Raw genomic sequence first — 27,324 nt, 5'->3', positions numbered from 1 at the left:
GTAACCACTTCTGAACACCCTTTTAGTAGAACACTTTTGGAACACTTTTGGAACACAAAAAGTGTTCTATACACAAAAAAGTGTTCCAAAAGTGTTCCAAAAGTGTTTCAAAAGTGTTCCAAAAGTGTTCACATCTGAACACTTTTAAGTGTTCACCCTGCTGTAACCACTTTTGAACACATAAAAGTGTTCAGGTCAACACTTTTAGAACACTTTTGGAACACTTTTGGAACACTTTTGGAACACTTTTAGAACACTTTTAGAACACTTTTGGAACACTTTTAGAACACTTTTGGAACACTTTTGGAACACTTTTAGAACACTTTTGGAACACTTTTAGAACACTTTTGGAACACTTTCATCCTGCACTGTCATACAATTCAGAAAGACATTAAAATCAAATTTTGTGAGCAAAGAAGCATTTTTAATTGACAAAAAGAAATGTCTGCAGCAGTCGCAGAACAAACGGGTCTGGGGTAGGAATTGTTGAACACATAATATACCGAGCAACAAAATTCGTCATTGTTTGATTGACAAAATCTTCATCAATTATAGAGTTAGAATTATTAAACTACAAAAGTTTAATGAAGGCATGTTTGACCTTGCTTTTGTGTGATTATTTTGATGCTGTGACTGTTTTAACACACGGGACAAGCAGGTTTATCGTAAAACACATAATGCGCGCTCGCAGCACGTGCAAGTGGAGCAGGAGAAATCTGATGTGTGAGATGTGTTCACTAATGCATTAGCAACCAAAAGAGACCATGGCACGCTTGCTGCCAGTCTCACTTTTGAAACAGCCAGGATGCCAAGATTGACACCACCAAAATGCCAGGTCGATTTAAAGCTGGGGGTGATCCAGAAGCGCTGGCATGGGCTTTAAACGTGCATGTGTCAACAGTTTATCACCTTCTGCAATGTTCTGGTGACATTGGAAGCACTGCAGTTATGCAACGCGGTAGATTTTTTCGCATTACCCCAATAAGACAAGATCGCAATTTCCTTCCACAACGTCTTCGACATCGATTCAATTCAGCCGCTGACAATACCAGGATCATCACTGGAAGCAACCAGTGTCCGATCAGTGGCCAGAGAACGCGATGAAGGCTGACTGAGCGAGACCTCCAAAACTTCGTTTTGTCCTGTGTGTTGAAACAATCGCAGCATCAAAATACTCACGCAACAGCTGTGTCAAACATGCCTTCATCAAAATGTTGTGGTTTGATAATTCTAACTCCATAATTGTTCGAGATTTTGTCAATCAAACATTGCAGAATTTTTTCGCGTTTCTTTTGTTGCTCGGTATATGTTGCTATTAAATAATATGAACGGAGCTCTGGTAAACCCCATCTTGAAAGTTCACACACGAAAGTCCGATAACAAAAACACCCTTCAGAGTTGGGAGGATTCCAGGCCCTTGGTCTTTGGTTTAGTTTTCAACTCGCTGTCCGGAACATCCTGTTCGAAATAAAAGTGAGTTTTAGAACATGATGCATTTTCAACTCTTAACAGGTTTGTGTTAAACGTTTGTACTTAATTGATAACACTGAAGTGTAAATCTTAACTAATAGTGGACTTCTTCTTGCTGTCAGCAGATCTCCAACAATCGCAGTTACAGGTAAACTTTTTTTATTCCAGAACGGGCATAGGTCACATAACAGAGAACAAATACGTCACGTCCAATTCGCTCTCACCTTCCCAACACACAATGACACTCGCATGCACGCACATGCACACACGACTGAATGCAAAAAGTAATCTCTCTTGAAGCAGGAGTCTGTCCCTAAGAACAAAAAGTAGAATTAAAATAGGTCTTTCGCAAGGATTTCATTAGCGCGTGGCCACTCTGGAAAATGGCACTCTACAAATTGTTTATATAAGGTAAGCAGTAAACCGTACTGCTAATGTGGCGAGGCCTTGAGCACGCCCGTTTTCCTTAACTCGTTCTTAAACCTATGTGAACCCAGGGAAAACACCTTGTCAACAATCACTGGAAGCCAAATATCACTGTCGCAATTAATCGTGAACTCCGATGAGTTTTAGTTCAAAGAAAAGGGTGTCATATTGAATGCACCGACCCTCTAGTAATCCGTTTGTAAAGAAACTACCTAAGTTTTGTTGGTTTGATCTAAATAATGAATTATAAGGAAATCATTTATTATGTAATGTATTCTATATTATAGAATGCATTCTATAACGTTCCGAACTCTATTATAAAATGCATTCTATTTCTATTTACACAAAATACCAAAATGCTTTTTATGATAGAATGCGTTCTTTAACGTCCTGAAATGCATTATAATTTATATGCATAATGTCCCGAAACTACAACAGGCCAGCCCCGCAAAGAGAAGCAGAACTACACACACACAGCCACACACACACAGCCACACACACGCACACAGAGAGAGAGAGAGAGAGAGAGAGAGAGAGAGAGAGAGACAGAGACAGAGACAGAGAGAGACAGAGACAGAGAGAGAGAGACAGAGAGAGACAGAGACAGAGATAGAGAGACAGAGAGAAAGAGAGAGCTGTGTGTGAGAGTGTTTGCAGATCTGCTTTCGAAGCAGGGACCATACCGAGCTGGCCTGTAGAAGTTTTGTGGCGCTTTATGGAATGCATTCTATCATAAGAATGCATTGTTGGACGTTATAGAATGCATTCTATAATAGAATACATTTCTGGGCAAATGACAAGTATGATTGAATGCATTCTATATTATACAATGTTTTCTATTTTATAGAATGCATTCTATAAATATAGAATGTGTTCTATGATATGGAATGCATTCTTTAATATAAAATGCATTCTAATTTCTATCATAATTTTCTAAAATATTTAGATCAAACTAACCAAAACTTACAAACGGATCGCTTTTAACTCACGTGATCTCAAGCTAAACCTACGTGAACCGAAGGAAAACACCTTGTCAGCGACCATTGGAGGCCAGCGATCACTGTCAAAACCAATCATAAACTCCGATGAGAATATTTTCAAAAGAAAAGGGTGTCATATTGAATGCACCCTGCATACACTGTTAGCGGCAATGGCAGATCCAAGCGGATCAGCAGCGTGTTGTCTGTTGGCCATGCTTTGACTAAAGCTGGCCTCAGTGTTTACGGCACTACTCTACCACAACGAATGGAAATTCTGAGTAGACTTAGTTCAGGAAAACATTTTATCATTGCAGGCCTCAGCACTCACTGAACTTAAAAATATGTATATTTTTTCCACCTTTTAAGGAGAAGACTGCAAAATAAGGCAGCATTCTCAAAATGTAACTGCGCTGTATCCCACAGAAAGCTTAAACTTACATGAAGTGCATCCACAAGGTTTCGTCGCATTACTGTTAGCTCCATCTCCAGAAAGTGAACTGCCTCAGCCAAGCAGTATGGTTCCTGCACACACAAGATGCATGTTAAGAAATCAAACACTATTTTACTGAAGTTCCACATCGTAGCAACACTGACAAGTGTTCTGATTCTCATACTTTTGTTTATTGTGAAACTGTGTATCAACATTTAGATTTCTGTCAAATGTGGAAGGAGAGGGGGCTGGCTGTGAGTGTGTGTGTGTGTGTGTGTGTGTGTGTGTGTGTGTGTGTGTGTGTGTGTGTGTGTGTGTGTGTGTGTGTGTCCACATATGAGTTTGGCGACTGTCTGGTGTGTTTTGCACGGAGATATTAATTTTGAATATAAATCAATGATTCCGCAACCGCCGGCACAATTGGCCTAGTGGTAAGGCGTCCGCCCGGTGATCGGGAGGTCGTGGCTTCGAACCCCGGCCGGGTCATACCTAAAACTTTAAAATTGGCAATCTAGTGGCTGCTCCGCCTGGCGTCTGGCATTATGGGGTTAGTGCTAGGACTGGTTGGTCCGGTGTCAGAATAATGTGACTAGGTGAGACATGAAGCCTGTGCTGCGACTTCTGTCTTGTGTGTGGCGCACGTTAAATGTCAAAGCAGCACCGCCCTGATATGGCCCTTCGTAGTCGGCTGGGCGTTAAGCAAACAAACAAACAAAACTTATCAGATCAATTTGAAAGTCAATATTTCTCTGCAAAACTACACAATATATGCAAATGCAGGACATGCGTACCTTGGTAAACACGTCTGGGTTGCCGTCAGTGCCTCCTGTTCATCCTCAGTGCAATTCAGAAGAAATGTGCGCAGGTTACGCCCACATCGATTCGCCACATGGGCACATCAGCTCAAACGGCTTCCCAGTTCCCTGAAAGTGTGATAGATCTGTGAAATCAAATACAACCAAGCATGCATAGAATTATTCTAAATTGCGCACACAATCAACCTGGCCACTATTATGATGAATGTTGTTCATTAATGTATGCTGTTTTTAGCCTACCGCTTCACTTTATCTAGCGTGCAGATCGTACATCTGATCTAACCAAAGGAAGAAGAATCCGAAAATCTGCAAATGTTTTGCTGTGAGTGTGACCACAGGCGGAAGGTATCGTTCACTGGACCACCATTATAATTATAAGGAACCCCTGGACATACAAGTATAACAATAACAAAAAACCAAGCACATCAACCAGAATAAAAAAATCAACATCAAATTGAAATAGAGTTTATTTACCAACGCAGAACTAATGTAAAAGGTCCACTGATCTGACAGCTGAAACCGTTGCGACAGCAAAATTAGAGAAATTGTCTTAAAACGTCCACAGATACAAGTAACGGGAACATGTTACAACAAAAATACGAGTGACTAAGCTTAGATGAATTAATACAAAATGTCAGCAAGCAACTTACAGATAACAATCGGAAATCCTGAGCCAAATCAACGCAGCGACAACGCAGACAGGTCCACAGATCTAAAAGTGTCAACGTTCTTTTTTGGTCCAGATGAAGCATGATGGGACAATTAGTAACATTATTAAAGTGTAAAAATAAAAATGCTAATACTTACCGCTTATTAGATGTCTCAGATGAAATAAATGTTTGATGAAAAAATATAAGCACAACACGATTAAAAACAAAAACAAAAAAACGTCCCGCAGCGGTCTAGGGGGTATAAAAATTATATACTCTAAGCGACGCTAGATCCCGACGAGTCTCCGTAGCTCAATCGGTAGAGCGCTGACATGGCAAGGCGAAGGTCTCGGGTTCGAATCTGCTCATGGCCCAAATATTTTTAATGTATTGTTTTATTCGGAGCATGACCAAAAGACGAAGTGGAACACTTGTGGAACACTTGTTGAACACGTGTGTTCACCTGGTGTTCCACTGTGCTAAAAAGTGTTTACCATGTGTTCCAAAAGTGTTCAGGTAGCAGAAGATGCTTCAGGATAACACATTGAGAACACTTTCTGTGTTCCAAAAGTGTAAAAATGTGTTCACCCTAACACTTTAAGTGTTCACCCTAAACACTTTCAGTGTTCTCAAAGTGTTATAAAATTTAGAGTGCACACAGAGGTACGCACACACATACACACGCACTAATACACACACACACACAAACACAGACAGACAGACACACACACACACACGCGCACTAACACACACACACACACACACACAGGCACTAACACACACACACACACACACACACACACTGACACACACACACACACACGCGCGCGCCGAAAGGACCGAAAGACTCAGAGCAGGGTGTCAAAACTGACAGTGAAAACGGCACTGCAGAACCCGTTATTTGCTGCAACGTGCAACCTTCAATAAACCATTCGTTTGCGTGCGTGTCATTCTGCCATGCATTACGGATAAGAGACACAGGGAAGGGGTGACGCGGAGAGGGGTGGAGGGGGGTGTTAAAGGTACCATCCTTCACAGAGGTGTAAGCGATCATCATTTACACCACCCGGCGCAGATCTGACCAGGCTTTTACATGGGATAGGAGCATCCGTTCCATTCGACACATACACAAATCTACAACCTGGCTGGTTGTTCTTTTTCAGCAGCCGAGTGGGATCACTTTTTGCCGGGGGGTATACATTCATTGTTTTAATTAAACCAGAATCAACCTGTGAAATCAATTCAGCAAAACAGTGTCCACTCCGTACAGGAAGCAACCAGGATGTTGAATTTTGGTATGTTTCCATGTGGAAGGATGCTCTTACATGTATAAAAAAAAATTTAAAAAAAAAGCATGGACAGATCCGCTGTGGTTGCCATGGACACTGTCATGGGGAGGGTGGTACGGGGCATTGGTTTCTTTCTTTATTTGGTGTTTAACGTCGTTTTCAACCACGAAGGTTATATCGCGACGGGGAAAGGGGGAAGATGGGATAGAGCCACTTGTCAATTGTTTCTTGTTCACAAAAGCACTAATCAAAAATTTGCTCCAGGGGCTTGCAACCGACAATGTATTACCTTACTGGGAGAATGCAAGTTTCCAGTACAAAGGACTTAACATTTCTTACATACTGCTTGACTAAAATCTTTACAAACATTGACTATATTCTATACAAGAAACACTTAACAAGGGTAATAAAAAGAGAAACAGAATCCGTTAGTCGCCTCTTACGACATCAATGCTGGGGAGCATCGGGTAAATTCTTCCCCCTAACCCGCGGAGGGTACGCGGGGCATTGGTGGTGTTAGTGGTGGGGGAGCTGTGGGGGGGGGGGGGATAAGCCATGAAGGTTGGAGAATACGTGGGAGTTGTATAAAGAGCTAGAAGAGGGACATCAGGGAGGAAACTCTGGATTACATGAAAATGTCAAACGAGCGCCCAGTTTACAGGTCGCAGTGTATCTGCGCTTCGCTCAGCGGAGAGGAGGAAACACGATGATTCAAAAGATCCAGAGAGCTAAAGGTCAGACAACACATTATCAGGAAGGCTGTGTAAACTGGGTACAGCGGCGTGACTTGAAAGCACATTGCGTGAAAGTTATTGATCGAGTGACGAGTCAGATCACAGGCGGAAGGTATCGTCCACTGGACTACTACTATCACAAAAAGACTACAAGGTATGTCACTCACCTTCGAGTCTTCTGTGTTCTTGGAGTCGCTTCCTGGGGGAAAATATTGTTCAAGCCGGTTTGCCTCTTCCTACAGTCTGTGTAAGGTCAAATAAATACAGTTGAATGATTGTTTGAACTATTATGTGCCTTTAGTTTTCAGCTTCCGTCCGCTGCAGGTTGTGTTTTTAACCATCATTTGGACGAATCTTCGTTTGCGAGCCGCTAATCCACTTGGGGACAAATCATGTATCCGCACCGAATATGCATACCAGCGCTCATTGGTCTAAAACATATGTAAATATTGTGCAGCAAAGGGAAGCTACCCACGGGAAAAATAATCATCGAATATCCTGTTATTAACCAATGAGCGCTGGTGTGCCATTTAGTGCGTGTTTCAGTTTGGGATTTCGTGCGATTTAAACACATTGTTTTTATAAAACTTTGCCCCAAGCTACAATGGTAAACTTTATTGGAAAACATAATAGATACCATTAGAGTTCAGAATTAAAAAGTTCCAGCTTTAAAGCAACTTGTTCGAGGTCCAAAACCCATCTGACTGGACAATATGTCTGGTTTGTTCTGTGTGTCGGTGAGATGCACCTGGTTGACTGGTGTGAAGAATCAGCCATTTCAGTCATTTTTTTCATGACACACTGGGGGAAAAGTTGACCGGCAGCGGATAGGTGGCCAAAAAATATGATGTTTCATGACGGGCAGGACAGTGTGTGTGTGTGTGTGTGTGTGTGTGTGTGTGTGTGTGTGCGTGCGTGCGTGCGTGCGTACGGTACGTGCGTGCGTGTGTGTGTGTGCGGTGTGCCGGTGTGTGTGTGTGTGTGTGTCCGATCTGTCTGTCTGTCTGCCTGCCTGCCAGCCTGCCAGTGTCTGTCTGTGTACTGTCTCTCTGGCTGTGTAAACTGAGACATGTCCACCTTGAATTGGTGTGTTGGTCGCTTTCTGACGTTGCATCTGTAACTGCGTGTGTGTGCTTCTGTCTGTGTCTGTAAATATAACTTATGAGTATGCGTATTCCGCTTTCATATCATTGTTTTGTGAGGCTTCACGTGCAAACATACATCGTCCATTCACATATCATACATAGTAAAACTCCGCCTTTGCATTTATAACCACCAAACATACAGACGGCCACGGGGTTCATGCGTTCAACACGAACACTACCATGTACGTTCTACAGGTAAACCACTGAAGATGTGTGGCTCCCCGATAGGCTAATACAAGTCTGCAGGGTATAAGGGTTAACACCCGGCCTCTTGACCTCTGAGGCATCTTCGCTGCTGGGAGGAGAATAAGTCCCATCCCGGCCCCACCCCCACCAAACACGCAAACACACACACCCACCGCTACACGTACGCACGCACGTACGCTCAGACACACACTGGCGCACCGTGGGGCGCACACACACACACACACTGTCAGTGTCACACACACACACATACCACCCCACCCCCACCACACACACGCACAGACACACTAAACACACACACACACACACAAACTGACACACACACACGCGCGCGCGCGCGCGCGCACACGCACGCAAGCACCCTGGGCCGGCGAACACACACACACACACACACAAACACACATAAACACACACAAAAACACAGACACACACACACTGTCAGTGACACACACACAAACACACCACCCCAACCCCCACCGGCTAAATTGCAACGACTGAAGCTAGCATATAATGGTTCTGAAGCTAGTAGCCTACTCGTATCAGTTCTGATCATAGTCTCAGTAAGCACCAAGGAACTTAGTCGATAAATATCGACAGGGGGCGGACAAATGGTTTACATGTGAAATGTGTGTATATGGGTGTGGTTCTGAAACAAACAAACCATGTGAACCCCCCCATCCCACCGCTCGCGGGCTGAACGACTGACGTCACATGTCGCTTCGGTCTTTTCCTGAGAAGAACACGGCGTGTACATAATACACAATTCGATCGCGTAGCACTGCCAATGCACATTTTCGCAACGAAAACCGTGCTACTGTTTCTTGTGTGTTAAATCTGAAAGCAATATAAGTGAACGAACAATTGAAAACTGATATCACGTTACTAAACTCCAAAAAGTAATAAATTACTTCTGACTGCGGTACACAATACGGCAGTCACCTCTGCGAATGCTGTCGAAGAATCTTACCGAAAGTAAACATTCTGGGAATCTACGCGCATCGGCCTTGACGCAAGTTCAATACTTAGCCAATGAGCGCGCCGCGGCGAAGTTGGCCGCTGTAAGTCTCGCAGCGCTGGCTGGCTGAGCGAGTTGCGTGTCCATCCTTTTTTGGTCCAAGCCGCACCGTAGACCAGATTAGTAGGTGCTTGATTTTGGTATTTTGATTTTACATAACATTAAACCTTTCTTGGGGTTCATGGTCATGGCAACAGCCATAATAATATTATATCATGTATAATATTACATTTCAGCATATTTGAATTACATGTCATCATACCAAACTGTCATACATTTTTATTCCTACATCATTCTGATTGATCACAACCAAACCTACTATCAGTGGACACATCCAAATGTAAGCGCCTGTTCTTGACAACTTTTAATCGATCTAAAAATAGCAACTTGCTGGGCCCTCTGCCGCCAACAGACACTGTTTGGCCTGTAGGTAAAATGTACAATGTATTTTCTGATTTGTGCACAAAAGCTTTATTTCTTTTTTCTTTTTTTTAACATAACAATGTTTAATGTCACTGTATGTTTAAAAGACCATGGTCATATTTGTAAAAAAAATGTTAAATTAGAAAATAAATAACATTTTGGTTCATGATTTTTCCTACACCTGTGCTAAAAATAAGAAATAAAAATGTCGGGTATATAAGTCACTCAAATACAGCTAAGTATGAATGGCTCGGTTTGAGTTTGTTGCAGTTGACCCTGCACAATGCGACATATCATGTTTTTGTTGAACAATTTTGACGTCACCCCTCCCATAGGGTGACGTATTTCACAACTTCCTGTGTTACACAAACTCTGTGATGACCAATTTTGACGTCACCCCTCCCATAGGGTGACGGATTTCACAACTTTCTACAGATGAACAATGTTGCCTTCACCCCTCCCATAGGGTGACGGATGTCACAACTTCCTGTGTACACAAACTGATGACGTATTTCACAACAAAATGGCGCTGCCCATGGTCAACCTCTAAACTATCCGTATAGAATGGGGGCGTCCTCGCCCCCATAATAAAGCCGCAAGTACGAGACTATAATAAGTACAGGTGCACAAAAAGCTAGCAGAAGTACCGTGGAACCGGTAGGAATGGAATCTCTCCACACTCAAGGGGCTGCGGCTGTATTAGATCCACGTGGTGTTAAAGGTACCTTACGTCCCGCGTCAACCATCATGCATACCACCACATCATCCTGACCTAAGGTCAAAATGAGTTCGGCTCATTCTCTCCCTGACAGGATGCCTTGAGTTTCCTTGTCTGGCAAGGCTCACGTAAGTGTAGCCTATGCGATGCTAACTTGTGTCTGTCTGTGCGTGCGTGCGTGCGTGCGTGCGTGCGTGCGTGCGTGCGTGCGTGCGTGCGTATGTATGTCTGTGGTAGAAACTTTAACATTTGACTGAACACCGAAATACTAATTTTACCTGGTTATTATTCAAGCAACAGCTTCAAAGTGTTGAAGCAATGATCAACATTTCGTCGGCACGTATGTAGTTAAAGTGTGTATCCAAAGAAAACGGGTGGTGTTTGTTGTTGTTTTTTGTGGGGTTTTTTTTTTTTTGGGGGGGGGGGGGTAAAAACAGCTGACTGGTTTGTGTCGTGTGTGGTATGTAGACCAGGTCAGGGGTCAAGGTTAGGTCAGATCGCGTGAAGGATTGTGGTATAGATACAGTTATCGCCGAGCTGCAGTTCCCCGATTCGGAGAAGACGATTTCCCATTGTTCGGTTTCGTAGCTCAAGAAAAATAGATAAAGAAGATGCCAAAGGAGATTTCCTACAGGTTAATCTGCACAGCGTGTTTCCAGTGTCTGCGCGAGGAAGCCGCTGTCGAAAGCGCAGTGTCGATCTGGTCATCTGGCAGTCGTGTCTCCGTAAGTAGGCTACAGACAGACACAAGATCTAGTGTCTCGCCCTCTTGCACCGTGTAGCTATGCTTACTGTGTGTGTGTATGTGTGACGGAGTGATTGAGTTTGTGTTACTGTTTGTCGATTTCTTACGTGAGCCTTGAAGGCTTCGCCTCTTGTTTTTACATTTTTAGAGCTTTTTGTAATGTATTATTGATATAAGCAGATTCGCGATCGTCAATAATGATTTTTCATGGTGTTGTGTAATTTTTAAATTACAAAGGAATTGATATGTAAGACAGTTTCAAGCGAGCTATTTTTCGCGGCTGTATTTACTGTGCAAACAACTCTAAATATGGCAACAGTGTCTCGTGATAATCAACCGTTTTGCAGTTCGGCGCTCGCTGGAGCAGACGATTTTTTTGACAGTGATGCAACCATATATTACAGTCTCCTTCCGGCAGCAGTCCCAAAATTTCGATTTGTTTTGACCTCAGAACGATGTCTTTATCATAACTGTGAATAACAGAACGGAGATCACTGTCGAAGTCGCCCAATCTGCAATCACTTTCGTCTCGCGAACACTGCTCGCGAACAACACATGGGAGATAACTCTGTATTCTTGTTTTGATATATTCGCGTAGGACTTTCGCGTCCGGTCAAAGAGACAACTGGCGACAGCCGTGGAGCGATGATTATCAGAATGACCACCACATCTCTGTCCATGGCTTTTATTGGGATACGTCCAAAGGAAAAAGACCCTCAGATCGCTTCCAGGGTTATACCATTATGCTACCGCGCAGGAGGACTGCCTTCACTTTGCGGCAAAAGAAAGTATTTTAAAAGCACAATTAGGTGACGTGTCTACTCTTCTTCGTTGTTGTTTCTTGTTTATTGCTGACGAAGTCGAAAAGCGAAACAAGTCCGTGTTGATTTGTTCGTGTTGCTGATTTCTGGTGACTGAGTACAGTTGTATCGTTATCTTGTTCATCCAGTTGGCCGCTGTCAGCGTGAGTTCGTCCCCACGTTCGGCGAGAGATTTATTTCTCAGAGTCAACTTTGTGTGCAGACTCTCCTCGGTGTCCGAAAACCTCCGGTGTGTACACGCAAGCACAAGACCAAGTACGCACGAAAAAGATCCTGTAATCCATGTCAGAGTTCGGTGGGTTATAGAAACACGAAAATACCCAGCATGCTTCCTCCAAAAACGGCGTATGGCTGCCTAAATGGCGGGGGTAAAAACGGTCATACACGTAAAATTCCACTCGTGCAAAAACCACGAGTGTACGTGGGAGTTTCAGCCCACGAACGCAGAAGAAGAAGAAGTTATCTTGTTCTAGTTCCTCTCACCTAGCTGCAGTCCCTTGTTAATGTTCCATCTTTGCTATACAGCCAAACAGCCAAACTGAGAGGACGCTCTGTTCTCATATATATAAATGCTTGGATACATATCTACGATGATTTATACTGACAAATTTGCTCAGGTAGCTCAGGTAACTCAGTTGGTAGAGCACTGGACTTGTGATCGGAAGGTCGCAAGTTCGAATTCGGGCCGGGACGGACACGGGTCAACTTTATGTGCCGACCCAGAGACGGAAGCCATGTCCCACCCCCGTGTCACCACAATGGCACAAAAAAGATCTGGGTCATTCTGCCATAAGTACAGCAGGTGGCTGAATACACCTAAACACGCAGACACCTGGGTAGCGCGACTCTGTTGCTGCTAGCTTTCCACTGGGAGGAAGCGACCCGAATTTCCCAGCGACGGGACAATAAAGTAATGATGAAAAAAAAAATGAAAAAAAAAGTGTACTCAGGAAGTAAAGTGTCTTTAAAATTGGAAGTACTTTTATCTATACTGATGCGCACCTGTTCGGTCCGTCACGATGCACCTCAAGATATCTCGTGACACCGATCGACTTCTAATTACCTGGTGATGCGCACATAAATTAGTGTTAACGCAGAGCTATGAGCGGTATGCTTCAGGGCTAGGAACCCGCGCACAGTCAGCACAATTCCTGTCTTCTTTCTTTTTGGGTGTGGATTTAGCAAACTTCCCCCTGTTCCTGTCTCCATCCTGTTTCATATCCGTGTCTGTTTGTCTGTCTGTCTGTCATACACACACACACACACACACCGGCACACACACACCAAACTTCCCCCTGTTCCTGTCTCCATCCTGTTTCATATCCGTGTCTGTTTGTCTGTCTGTCTGTCATACACACACACACACACACACACACACATACATACTCACACACACACACACATACATACACACACACACACACACACACACACACACACACACTTCACTGCACTTCCTCTTCCCTCTGCTCCTGTTTTCTTACCCGTGTCAGTCTGCCTGCATATACCTGCCTCAGTGTCTGCCTGCCCCTCTCTCTGTCTCAGTGTCTGTCTGTCTGTCTCTGTTTTGTTTGTTTGTTTGTATGCTTATTGTCCCAAGGACAGATTGTAAGAAAAGGCCCAGCCTTAAATCTTTATCCTTGTAAAAATAAAGTTCAGTCTCAAAGGGTCAGTCTCTCTCTCTCTCTCTCTCTCTCTCTCTCTCTCTCTCTCTCTCATTACTTCTTCTTCCCTACTTCCTCTCAATACCACAAAATCGCCCCACTGCTGGGCCTCCTACAAACATCAGAGGGACCTATCTGTCAGTTCGGGACACGTCAGCTATTCTGGGCAACAGGAAAAGTACCTGCTGGAATACCACTATCAGGCCCAGGTTCGAGTCTGTGATTTCCCCAGGAAGCCTCCGAATCCAACCGATAACCTTTACTCGCTATCAAAGATTACATGTGAAGAAATGTCGGACTTGTGGTCTGAATTTATGGACGCAGACAGATAGCACTTCCGACTCTGGTGGGTTTTTCTGCCGAAGAAAATTGATCCGACTCCTAGTGGTAATAGCTAAGCTATAACCCGTTCTGATGACGTACAGTCAAACCTAAGACCTTATACTTAGAAATCCAGAACAGATCGACTGCTAACTTTTAAAAATCAAGATTTTTTTTTTTTTTTTTAAAGAAGAAAGGTACGATTAAAAGAAGAGTGACGCCATCGAAAAAAGACAGCTTTGCTGAAAACAGCTCTTAGTCTTTTCATCATCTTATTATGACTATTATGTCCGTCAACTACAAAAACGATTAGAACGGCGTTCTTGGTTTCGTCTATATTAATTAAACATTCCATAAGCGTACCTTTTTGGCCTTTTTATTCTTACATCAAGTTTTTAGAAGTCTGGTTCCATTGAGCTCGACCAGGTGAAGGTGAACTTAGTTGAGCTTAGTAGTCTGGTTCCATTGAGCTCGACCAGGTGAACTTAGTTGAGATTAGTCCACGGTTAGCCCAAGGCATGCAAAATACAGTTTTAACATTCAGTAAGACCACATTAGGATTAGGGTGATTAATAATTGAAGGAAGAACTCAGAAGATCCTTTGAAAATGAAATCAGGTTACCTCTAAATCTCGGCTGTGCCAGTGTGAGCGTGTGTGAGTGTGGGGGGGTGCGTAACTCAATACCGTATCTATATATATGTGTGTGTGTGTGTGTGTGTGTGTGTGTGTGTGTGTGTGAGTGTGTGTGTGCGTGCGTGCGTGCGTGTATGTGTGTGTGTGTGCGTGCGTGCGTGTGTGCGTGCGTGTGTGCGTGCGTATGTGTGTATGTAGGGTAGGACGACCGGATAAATCTTCCGTGCTGTTTCACACTTAAAGTTCCGCCAATTCCTCTTCCATTAACCTCGTGACCTCCGCAATGTGGTCTAATTTAGTTGCTTGTAGTCCTTCACTACGCCGACTTGGCACGTAATCAAAGGGAAACAACCTTGCTACACCTGTCGTGATCTACCGCTGCTGAACGAAGAACGTTCACTGAGGACCGCACTTTACGTCGGTGGGGGAGTCGACGATGATGTGTGAAGGGTGGAGGCGTCTGTGTGTGTGTGTGTGACGTGTGAGTGTGTGTGTATGTGTGTACCTGCGCGTGTATATAATGTGTGTGTGTGTGTGTGTGTGTGTGTGTGTGTGTGTGTGTGTGTGTGTGTGTGTGTACTGTGCGTGAGTGTCTGCGCGTGTCACAGTGTGTATGTGGGCCAGTGTGGGGTGTGTGTGTGTGCCGGTGTCGGTGGTAGTGTGTGTGTGTCGGTGTTGGTGGTAGTGTGTGTGTGTGTGTGTCACAGTGTGTGTCGGTTGGTGTGTGTGTGTGTGTGTGTGTGTGTGTCGGTTGGTGTGTGTGTGTGTGTGTCGGTTGGTGTGTGTGTGTGTCTGTCCGTCTGTCTGTCTCTCGGCTGATTCCTTGACTCTCTGTATGCCTGTATCTCTGTGTTTCTATGTCAGTGATTGTGTAACTGCGCGAATGCACAAGCATGTTTGTTTAATGTCTGTCTTGTCTGTCTATCTCGGCGATGAGGTGCTATCTCAATATAATCTCTGCTTTTCCAGCTTTAATCACACAGCCTCGCGTTTACCAATGACTTCAAAGAGAAGCGGTGCCAGCAATAGCTGACTTTTGCTTTGAGGCAGAATGAGGTAAGCCAGTTATAACTCACCGATGATGAAAAATAAAGCCACATGACAGGGACAAATGCACGGCGCCTGTTTAGTCTCGCCGCATTTTAAACAAATTAAAGGCTTCAGGTCTCACCGGTCCCTCAGACTAAACATCTAGTTGTTTTTACATTTTATAGCTGATATTGTAATGGTCTGGGTACGCATTTTGAACAGAATCGGCGTCAATATCTGCAACACTTTCAAGTTGACCTATCAAGAGGGGGTGGGGGACGGTGAGGCGGCGAGAGACCGTGCTGAACGAGAGAGACTGAAAGGGATGGAAATGATGATGATGATGATCATGATGATGATCACGATCATGATGAGGAGGAGGAGGAGGAGGAGGAGGTTGGAGGCTGGTGTTTAACCTAACCATGTTAGAAAGCTACCGGTCCTTACCATTATAACAAAATTAATGCATGACCATGGAATGCCAGTTCCTGTACATGTATATCTGTTCAAAGACTCAAGACTCAAATGACTCAAAGATTTGAATGTCCTTATAACAACAAGGAAGTGTCAGGCGGTTTAAAAACACACAAAAACATCACATTCAGTGATTCACTAACACTAACAGTTCAAAATTGCGTCTTTATTCCTACCCATCTGTTGAGTCAGTCCCGACCCACAGCCGTCACGGTGTGCCCAATGCAAACATTCCGAGTTTGCTGTTTAGAGCCAATAATTATGACTATTACATCCCGAACCACACAGCCGGTGCTGTACAAACCGTGCCATTCCTAGCATTCCAGACGATTATTCCAGAGCTTGGCTGACTCAGCAGCCAACTGGCATTGATGTACCGGTTTCCTGATATAATACCCTAAAACGCTATAACGTGAGAAGAGACTGAGAACAGCATAGGGCCAGAACGCGCATAGTACACAGGCAGACAGACAGGTAGGCGCGCACACACACACACAGACCCCTCAGTCCATCTCCAAAAAGCACACACACACACACACACACACACATAATCTGACAAACACACAAGCACGCACTCCCAACCTCCCCCTCCCCCCATCTTCCTACTCAAGTCAACAAATCATCACCTCCATCTAGCACCCCCCCCCCCCCCAGCCTCCCCCCGCCCTCCCTGCGGAGGATTCATCAATCCACACCAGTCAGAAGTCTTTGGTAGCCGTCAACCAATCTCTTCAAAAAAGTATAGATGAGATGACAGACTGGTGCACCACTAATGCAATGGTTATTCACCCTGTTAAGACGAAAAGTATGGTGATTACAACTAGACAAAAACACCAATTAAAACCCTTACAACTTCAACTGTCAATTGATTCAACTCAAGTGCAACAAGTTAAAGAGCATAAATTATTAGGGGTTACCGTTGATCAAGAATTGAAATGGCAAACTCACTTGAGTAAAATTTGCAAATTAGTATCTAAAAATTTGTACTTATTGTCTAAATTAAGACATTATGCCGATGTGGAAGCACTCAAGTTGTTTTATTACGCTCACATAATGCCCCATATCAACTTTGCTTCAACACTTTGGGATAACTGCAGTGATGTTCATCTCAAACGACTCAATTCTCTTCATCGCCGTGCTGCAAAACTAATTCTGCATGAGTCAAATAAGCCAACAGATGATAAATCAAAGCTCCTTAATTTCCTTCCCTTGAAAGATCAGTTGACGCTAAACAAGGCTGTCTTTATGTACAAAGTAATTAACAATAATGTTCCTGGATATTTAAAATCACATTTCAGACATGCCACAAAAAAATATGGGTCCCAGAACCTGATTCCCCTCATCCCTCGTCTAGACTTGTATAAGTCAAGTTTAGCCTTCTCAGGAGCATCTCTATGGAATTCCATACCCCTACCCCTCCGAAATGCCTCTTCTGTGAAAACGTTTAGGTGCCAGTTTCATTCCCGCTTAATGGGTAAATAGAACACTTTTCATGTCTGATATTTTAGTGCTTTTTACATTTAGTTAAGTTATGTTTGTATTTTGATTTGTTCTTTTTGGCAAGAATTGATAATGATATACATATGCGAATGATTGGGACTATTCCTCCCCACATTTGTTTTCTCCCTTTTGTTATTAGTTGTTTTGGATGTTTATATGCAATGCATTATTGCAACTATGCTGCAATTTCCACACTATATTGTTTTTCCCATTTTTGAATGTGTATACAAAACCATAACCCTTTTCTTATTACTATTTACATTATGTACGTCTGTAAGTAACAATAACCTTGTCAATTTTACTATCTATTTTATGTGCGTCTGTATTAAGTGTTTGTATAAGGGACAGGTTGTAAGATTAGGCTTTGCCTAAAACCTCTATCCTTTGGTAATAAAGTTCAGTTTCAGTTTCAGTTTCCCTCCCCGCCACCACTGCCAACAGCATAATCGCCCTCACGCACGGCCTCCTCCTAAAACGCACTTTCAACTAAAAATAGCTCACGGCAGATCGATAAACGATGTTTGACTGTTTCAGCTGATGGTTTCTCTTGGCAGAGCGTTGACCCTGCTCGCACAGTCTACAAAGCGCACAGGCAGTGCGGACTAATGAGATGCACAGTAGTGCAATAAGACTAGTGTTGTCGGCTGTCAGCTGCCCGATATGCCACAGTGAAAACATCGTTCATAACAACTGAAAGGCCAGGTCACAGTTAGGCACAAAAAAAAAAAAAAGGTGTGGTTACGGTAACATAGCCAAAAAAAATAGGGCAGGAAGGTAGGCAATCACTTTTTTTTTTTTTACTTTTTTTTTTTTAATGTGTACAAATTAAACCTACTTGACATGGAAATAAGTGTGCGACTCGAGCGCTTTCGCTTTCATTGCGTTTTCTGCACTCGTTTTTTTTATTTTTTTTTGACAAATGTAATAAAAAGTTATAGGGTCGGGCCCTAAAAATAGGGTAGGTCGGGTTACCGTAACCACACCTATAACACTACTGTAACGGTGTTGTTGGTCACGCACGCATGAACGCGGCACACACACACACAAACACCACTCCACCCTCATCTCCTCACACCGTGGCTGGTCCACATCCCACCGACAAACTCGTGTCCGGGTGGTGTGGTGGGGTGGGGTACCCCATTATCCGGGCCGGCCACTGGGTCTGATCACACTTTTTTGAAACACAAGAACGAGAGAGAGAGAGGCAGACAGAGACAGACAGACAGAAGGCGTGCGGGGTCCGGGTGGGGAAGACGTATCCTTACAATGTAACCATGGTAACAGGCGAACTGTCAGTCAACGCGGCCACGGCCAAGATCCATCACAGTCTCAAACAGGAGCCTTGCTTTCTCAAGAATCGTTATCCACTTTAGAATGCACTGTAACTTGATCAGCTGCTGTTGATCCCAAACTCAGCTAGTCCATCATCTAAATCAACATGTCCATGCATTTTTCACTTCACCAAGTTCACGAGGGGCACTTTGGTGTCAGCTAGACTATAGTGCTTGTATTAAAAAGGGTTGACATTACTGCACGGTAGCATTATAAAACTATAAACACCACCACCACCACACCCCAAACCCACGGGGGGGGGGGGGGGGGGGGGGGGAGGGGGGGAGCTCTCTACAATACACACACTGCACTTACGCACATCTAAATGCTAACAAATCCGACAAAAGAGCAACTTGGAACAGATGTGTTGTTGTTGTCGTTGTTGTTAGTACAGAAGAAGAAAAAAAAACATGACATATACTGTTCAAAAAAAGAAACGCATAGTTGCTACTTGCCAAATTTGTTTTATTTTTCGAAAAAATTAACAGAAAATCCAATATTTAGATTATTTGTTTGAAATTTGGTATGGACACAGTTGAATGCACACACAGTTCATTTGCATCTTCAAATCAATCAGTCAATCAATACGATTGGGTGCCGAGGCTGTCAAGTCAGTAGGGGGTGTGACTGCCTTGAGCAGCAACAACTGCCCGGCACCTTCTGTGCATGGACTGGATCAGATGCCGGATATCTTGCTGTGGGATGGTGTCCCACTCCTCCTGAAGTGCCTGCAATAGATCGCGGTGATTTGCCGGCGCTTCTTCTCGCCTGCGCACACGTCTGTCCAATTCATCCCAGAGGTGTTCTATCGGGCTCATGTCTGGCGACATGGATGGCCAGGGAAGCACCTGGACATGGTGGTCGGTGAGGAACTGGGTGGTGAGTCGTGCTGTGTGCGGGCGAGCGTTGTCCTGCTGGAATATGGCATCCTGGTCAGCCAGAAGAGGAAGGGCGTGTGGGCGCAGAATTTACTCCACGTATCGCTGGGCAGTTATGCGCCCTTGGACGTGCACCAGGGTGCTCCTTCCAGCGGTATTGATCGCCCCCCACACCATGACGCCTCCACCACCATGACCGGGTGCCTCATCCACACAGTTGGGCGCGTAACGTTCGTTTACTCTCCGGTAGACCCTCCTCCGACCATCATGTCGCTGGAGCAGGAAGTAGGACTCGTCGCTGAACCACACGTGTCTCCAGTGATTCCGGACGGTCCAGCGAAGGTGCTGGTTGCCCCACTGCACTCGGTTCTGGCGATGGCGGCGGGTGAGGACAGCTCCTCTGTGAGGTCTGCGAGCTCTCAAACCAGCTTCATGCAGGCGGTTCCGCACGGTCTGGTCCGATAATCGGTGTGGCCCGGGGAGAGCCTGGACAGAAGATGAGGCCGACAGGAAACGATTCCGGAGGTGGCGGAGCCGTATGAAGCGGTCGTGAGCAGCAGTTGTCGCCCTTGGTCTTCCCGCTCGTGGCAAGTCAGCAACGGAGCCAGTGGCTTGAAACCTGACCCACAGTCTACTGATGGTGCTCTGGGACACGTGGAAGTGCCTGGCGATTGCACTTTGACTTTGGCCTGCTTGTAAACGACCCAATGCAATTTGGCGGTCTTCTCTGCTCAATCGGGCCATCTTTCGTCGCTGAATTGTCGTCTGATTTCTTTGTGGCGAACAATCCGCTTTTATGGGTTTTGGAAGACATGGTGAGAGCTCAATATTCCCCGAGTTTCACGAGATTACACTGAAGCATGACGAGTGGTCATGCCAAATGAGCAATTTTGACATTGTAGCCACTGATAACGCATGCGTCACGTGCAGAGCTCACTTGTGGCAATGGACGAAAGGTCGACGACCAGATAAACATTTTCTGCAGTTTGGTGGATATCCTTGTAGCCATATAACTAAATTAACCAAATATTACAAGCTATGCGTTTCTTTTTTTGAACAGTATATTTATGTGTGTCATTGTACTATCTCAAAATCTAACCGCTACACGGCACACTGCCTGAAAATGGTTGAATTACTGCACGGTAGCATTCATTACAAAAATCACCACATGACTGATCACCCCCTCTCCCCCCCCCCCCCCCCCGGTCTCTATTATCATAGTTCACACACTGCACACACGCACATCTAAATGCTCACAAATCAGACAAAGAGCAACTGAACAGATCTCCGCAGACAGTGAACAATCAGTGTACGATGATGATCAGCGTCACAATGTGTGCCTTCAAAATGTTACCACCAGTTTACATCGCGGCACCGACTGAGTGTCTGAATTGTCTGCCGGTTCTAGAAGCAGACGGACTCAACCTCGGGTGCCCTTGCAACTCTACTGTCGGGGTGTCGGCATTTTCATGAACTAATGCCAAGCCTCCGTTCTTTAATCTCCTCATAATAACCCTGTGCCTTATACAGATCTAATTAGCGGCTCCAACCTGATCGCTTCAAACTGGCAAATAACATTTTCTCCTGAATCCACTTTCACAGACTGACACGTAAAGTTTGATGCTTGAAAAGACTGAATCATCTTATAAAAACCTGAACTTCGAGGTCAAATCGTTCTCTGTGGAAAGCCGATACTTCAATGCACGTTGTGAAAAACAACTGGTCATGAGCTGCTTGGGATATGGCCCATGATCTGATGAGGAACACTGAACACGCAATAGCCAAAACATGCCTGCAGGCACAGTTCGTCCGGCCTTTGAAACGCGTTTCTTCGCTTCTCGTCTCAAGAAACCAGCAAAAGATTCGACTGAAAACTGAAGAAGCACGCAACTACAGGTACTTACCTCCAAGCAGATGCTTCGTTCGCTCAGAATGTCCTAGATTCCAACCAAAAAGAAACACAGAAAGATGCGACGAACCGGAATCGCACGATGCAGCGTGGTAAAATTTCCAAGTCACCGTCCCGTACGCAGCCTCGTAGTGGTACGGTCGTGCGATGATGCCGCACAGTGGCGAAGCTGAAGGTTGTTGCTGCGAAATACACACGCACAATCTCATTGATTGAGGAAAAACTGGAAAGAGCAGACTGACTGGGAGAAGGAGTAGCCGGACAGACAGACGGAGCAAGGCTAAACTGACGAGAATGTTCTGTTTCGTTTTGACCGGTGCCGCTTTGTCAAAAACGCTTCTCTCGGAAATGAAGTCGATATAGCTTATAAGCTACTCCCAGAACTTGAGGTCGGGTCCGTCTATGATAAAATAGTTATTTCAAATCAGTACTTGTACTTGTAATCTAATGCCATTTCTCTTCTTCGATCGCTGTAGCTAAAATGATCAGCTGTGAAATGTATGCATAGGCCTACTGCGCGTCAGTAACTAATAATTATTTTTACATCATATATATGTATGCGATGGGTATGCTGACTTGGTCGGCCGCAATGTCGCACGCGCCGACAGCCTGCCACCAATCCGTACCTTTTTGATTTAAAATAAATCTTAAATCACTTATCAGTCAAGGCCTTTGGCATTGTTTTCCCCCACGGCTTCGTCTGCCGGATCTCCAGCAGCACCGTGACACAACCCGGACCACGTGGGCGGCCCCGCCCCCTTCCCGAGTAAAAACTTCATTCCACTAAAATGACCAGTAATTTTCGCTGAACTAAGTTATGCATGGCCCTTATTACGCGCGGCTAGGCTGTCTGGAAAATGCATGTAAAGGCACCACTGAAAGTTCTTATGGTTGATTCCATGTCAGAATCTGAACAATCGTCCAACACACACACACACACACACACACACACACACAGGCTCTAAGTGTAAACTTGTTCAGTGTTTTCAGGATCAGCGCCTGATTTTATTGGTGTTGGAGTGGCAATGCTTATCACAAAAACAATTTTGTGCAGTACTTAGTAGTCTTTTTTCTTAAAGGCACAGTAAGCCTCCCGTAAACCATCGGCACTGAGCTCCCCGAGCCTCTACATGGGGAAGGGCTCCTAGTATGGACCACTTTTTGTTTCACGCTGATAACTAGCTTGTTTTCTTGCGAAGAAGTTTCATTTTGTGTTTGGTAGTCCTTCTCTCTTATGTTAACCGTTAGGCCTAATTAGAGTGAAATAGCTTTGATAGATATTCAGCAAAAATTAAATACAGAAAAAAACACAAATGGTCCATATTAGGAGCCTGGGCGCCTAATATGGACCACTGAAGCGGACTTCTCGAATCACTGTAAAAAGCCCCCTATACTTCAAAATAACATGATACAACTTAGTTTGCAAGTCAGACTAATCAAAATATGCTTTAGATTTATCTGTTTCGGGTTGATGAGAGCATTATTTGAAGCACACCAGGAAACCAAAGAAGCTTATCAAAAACGAGGTGAAAATAAGTGAAATTATCAACTTCCACGAAAAGAAGACTATTTGTGATATTTTTTTTAAATCTCGAAGGCTAGTTATAGGTTATTTCCAGCAAGCTTCTGAATGAATTAATAAAAATAGCATTTAGCTTTTATTTTCTTCGATTTGTTGAAGGTGGTCCATATTAGGGGACTCACACATACTTTGAGATTTTGCAATAATTTTTTGTTCGCAGTAGAAACTCGGGGTCAACTCTGCTCAAATTTAACAAATACGGTCTTAGCTGTCATATGTAGCAATTTTTGTGTGATAAAAGCTTTGACTGTGGACAGAAACGAGTTCGTTTTCGGCGGCAAATTTAGAGTGAACCCTGCCAAAAGTGAAAAAAAGAGAAAAGGTCTAACGGTTTTGAGGTTTGTGTTTCTGCAACGGTTTTGACATGTAAAAGTTATCCAGAGAGGGTGAATACAGCCAATGAAATTGTTTTGAGCGCTCTAGCACCGTTAGTTTGTCAGAACAGGAGGTGGTCCATGTTAGGAGCCGGTCCATATTAGGAGCCCTTCCCTACAAGCATACTTCCATTTGAACGCTCACCGAACGAAAACATCCTGGCTGCTTTCTGTCGAGAGTGAGACATTTTCAAAGAATTTATTTTCGTGGACTATCCGAACGGACAATCAGGCGCATCGTTTTGGTGCTGAACCTAACTTTTAAAATCTAAATGATAAATTGACAGCTTCTTACACAAAAATTCTTAAATCATAAAAGAATTCTTTTTTCGTCAAGACAAGATCAGTACAATTCGAAGTTATGAAAGTTTGAAAAAAGAAAAGCCCGGAAACGTGTCACGCAAAACGTCTTTCTCGTAACAGACGACGGTTCCGCATAGCGCCAGTTCCTCTGAACGGGCCACCGCTCTACTTCGTGTGACTCGCAGCCGTTTGTTGCGTTTTAGATTCAGAGGTACACAATAACGTGCTATTGCAGATAAGCTTACAGCGAGTCGCATTGAAATCACAAACTGACGACTAAATTGTGAAAAAAAGGAAACTGGATCACACGGGTTCACGATGGCTCAGGGGTAAGCCACGCAAAAATAAATTCGCTTTGAAAATTGCTCGCTCTTTACGGAGGGCACCTAGGATGTTTTCAAGCGGTGACTGTTTAAATGAAAGGGTGTTTGTACTGTGTGTAAAAGCCTGACAGTGTCTGTGATGGTTTACGGGAGGCTGACTGTGCCCGCTTTAAGCCCCAGTGGAGCCCATGCCCAAAGTGGGGACGCGGGTATGTTTATAGGCTACTGTATAGTTCTGCGAGTGCTGTGATGAACTGCGGTAGTTGCACAAGATCCATCATAGAGAGACGTCCTGGTGTGTGTGTGTGTGTGTGGGGGGGTTCTTGCGTGTGTGTGTGTGTGTGTGTATTCAAAACAAATAAATAATGCGAGTAATATAAAACATAAGTAAGGAACAAATTGTTGCAGCGTCATAATTATCTCAGTCACACTACTGCGCACAGCGGCGGCGCGTGCATCCAGCTGTGACGGTGACCTCACGCACACGGCTTAGTGTCCTCATCACCTTTGTCACCAGCTGACGCCGTGCATTCTTCGCATTTTACAGAACTGAAAAGTCTGGCGCTACGACGAATAATGATCCCGCATATCAATATGTCGCACCGTCACACATATATATCAAGGAGCTCTCTATCACAGTACTCCTTGATATATATATATATAGAGAGAGAGAGAGAGAGAGAGAGAGAGAGAGAGAGAGAGAGGCTTTCAGTTAAATCGAGTCTTTTTATTATTATTTTTTTTTTTTTTTAGAAGAGAGAGAGAGAAGAGAGAGAGAGAGAGAGAGAGAGAGAAGCAGGGGGATGGAGATGGAGAGGCAGAGGAAATGCGACGACAGAGTACGGGTTTTTTTCTCTCCCAGATAATTCTTTTCATAGCTCGATCGGCTTGTGCCACTTTCCGACGATGGTGATTCAGACGATGGTAACTTCTCGTCTCAACACTCTGCTGATGATGTGGTACGTAGCCTGAACTGACTGAAAGTTCTACTCATCTGTATCGCTGCTTCAAACTGACGTCGCTCAATGTAACTCACAGCGAAACAACAGTACCCAATATTGACGGACTGTTTGATGATATCTTCTGCTATGGTCTGTTGAGACAGTGATATCAAAATCGAGACCAGAGGTCGAGATTTTGATATCACTGTCGAAACAGACCAATAGCAGAAGATATCATCACACAGTCAGTCAATGTTAGATATATTGCTAATTCTCTGGACAGTTTGTATTTACTGTAAAGAAATTACAAAAGTATTTGTCTCAATTTTGTTTATTTCTTTTTGTTCACTCTTTTCTTGTACTTTTCAGTATTTCAAAATGTCTTTTCTTTCAAAAAGTCTTTAGTCACTTGCTCAACTAAATTCTGGGATCATTACATTTTCATATATATTTGTATGTTTTTAAATTTAGGTGGTTTTGTTTTTGAAGTGGGGAAGCAATAAAGAGGTCGTCGATATCAAAACTGATATCGACGGAAATGTCGTCGATATCACTTTTGCACTGAGCTCAGTTTTGCCCAATTGACCAATGGAAATCCACGTAACATATAAAATAGCAATATAGGGGAATACACGGCCATTCTTCAACAGCGAGTCATCAATCAATAACTTCGCTGTTTCTTCATTGATTCAGAGTAAACTACTGGACCGATCTTTATGAAATTTTACATGCGAGTTCCTGGGTATGATATCCCCAGACTTTTTACATTTAGTCAAGTTTTGATTAAACATAGAGGGGGAATCGAGACGAGGGTCGTGGTGTATGTGCGCGTGTGTGTGTAGAGCGATTCAGAGTAAACTACTGGATCGATCTTTATGAAATTTTAAATGAGAGTTCCTGGGTATGAAATCCCCAGATGGTTTTTTTTCATTTTTTGGATAAATGTCTTTGATGACGTCATATCCGGCTTTTTGTAAAAGTTGAGGCGGCACTGTCACACCCTCATTTTTCAATCAAATTGATTGACATTTTTGTAAAGCAATCTTCGACGAAGGCCGGACTTCGGTATTGCATTTCAGCTTGGTGGCTTAAAAATTAATTATGACTTTGGTCATTAAAAATCTGAAAATTGTAATAAATATTTTTTTTTATATAAAACGATCCAAATTTACGTTCATCTTATTCTATATCATTTCCTGATTCCAAAAACAAAAAAATATGTTATTTGAATTAAAAACAAGCTCTGAAAATTAAAAATATAAAAATTATAAATTTCTAAAATCGATTTAAAAAACAATTTCATCTTATTCCTTGTCGGTTCCTGATTCCAAAAACATAGATACATGTTTGGATTAAAAACACGCTCAGAAAGTTAAAACGAAGTGAGGCACAGAAAAGCGTGCTATGGCAGCACAGTGAAACAATACCGCGCTAAACAGACTCGTCAGTTTCACTCCGTTTTGCAGAAGCGGCGGACTACACTCATTGTGAAAAAATGCAGTGCGTTCAGTTTCATTCTGCGAGTTCCACAGCTTGACTAAATGTAGTAATTTCGCCTTACGCGACTTGTTTGTTTTTTGCAACACCGACGCAACTGGTTTATTTTTGTCCCCACTGATACTGCGCTCGAGAGAGAAATACAGATAGGAGTTGTTGCTCAACTTTTTGGCACGAGTATACATCTGTTTAATGACCTTTCACCACTGGTTTGATAGTGTATATGTATAATCAGACATGCGAACTGGGACGCATGAACAAGTCCCAAGATCACCCAAGATGCGAAATACAGAAATTCTGGGCATGAAACAGAAAACTGCTCTGAAATTGTCACCCTGAAGCTCACTCACAGCAAGACAGATTTGCGTCATAATCTGAAGATTCCCATGTGTGTAACGCCAATTTCTCTCGACTCCTTATGAGAAATGTTTTGTCTGGTTCTGTTCCATTTTAAACCTGCAGCATCTTCTCATTGTTTCTCTGCCGGGTGTTATGAGTGAATTGCAGTGAACAGCTTTCCAATACCAAGGGTCGTAGAAAACACCGAGTCTCAGATTACAGATTTTTTCACAGCATGATCTTTGCATTTTGTATGTTTGCTTTTCTTTTTCTTTAGTTGGAGTCTGTGTATGTGTAAGAAGAGAGAGACAGAGCGAGAGAGACAGAGCGAGAGAGACAGAGCGAGAGAGAAAGAGAGA

At 43.7% G+C, this 27,324-nt stretch overlaps 1 protein-coding gene and 1 long non-coding RNA gene across 2 annotated transcripts in view; both read right to left on the bottom strand.

Moving 5' to 3' along the window:
* The window catches only part of LOC138970767 (major egg antigen-like), a 78,325-nt gene extending 56,364 nt beyond the window's left edge, over nt 1-21,961 (bottom strand). Inside the window, exon 1 of the mRNA XM_070343276.1 lies at nt 21,602-21,961. The gene's annotated coding sequence lies outside the window, so the exon portion shown is untranslated. The remainder of the gene's footprint in view (nt 1-21,601) is intronic.
* On the bottom strand, nt 273-4,896 carry LOC138970766 (uncharacterized). The gene is made up of 4 exons (XR_011457064.1): nt 4,772-4,896; nt 4,098-4,229; nt 3,315-3,398; nt 273-1,458 (listed from the first exon to the last, which is right to left on the bottom strand). It is a non-coding gene; the product is annotated as an uncharacterized lncRNA (long non-coding RNA).
* Nucleotides 21,962-27,324: the final 5,363 nt, after the last annotated feature.

This window comes from Littorina saxatilis, linkage group LG7 (assembly GCF_037325665.1).
Source record: "Littorina saxatilis isolate snail1 linkage group LG7, US_GU_Lsax_2.0, whole genome shotgun sequence".
NCBI classification, from domain to species: Eukaryota; Metazoa; Mollusca; class Gastropoda; order Littorinimorpha; family Littorinidae; genus Littorina; species Littorina saxatilis.
This window is presented reverse-complemented; position numbering and strand designations above follow the sequence as displayed.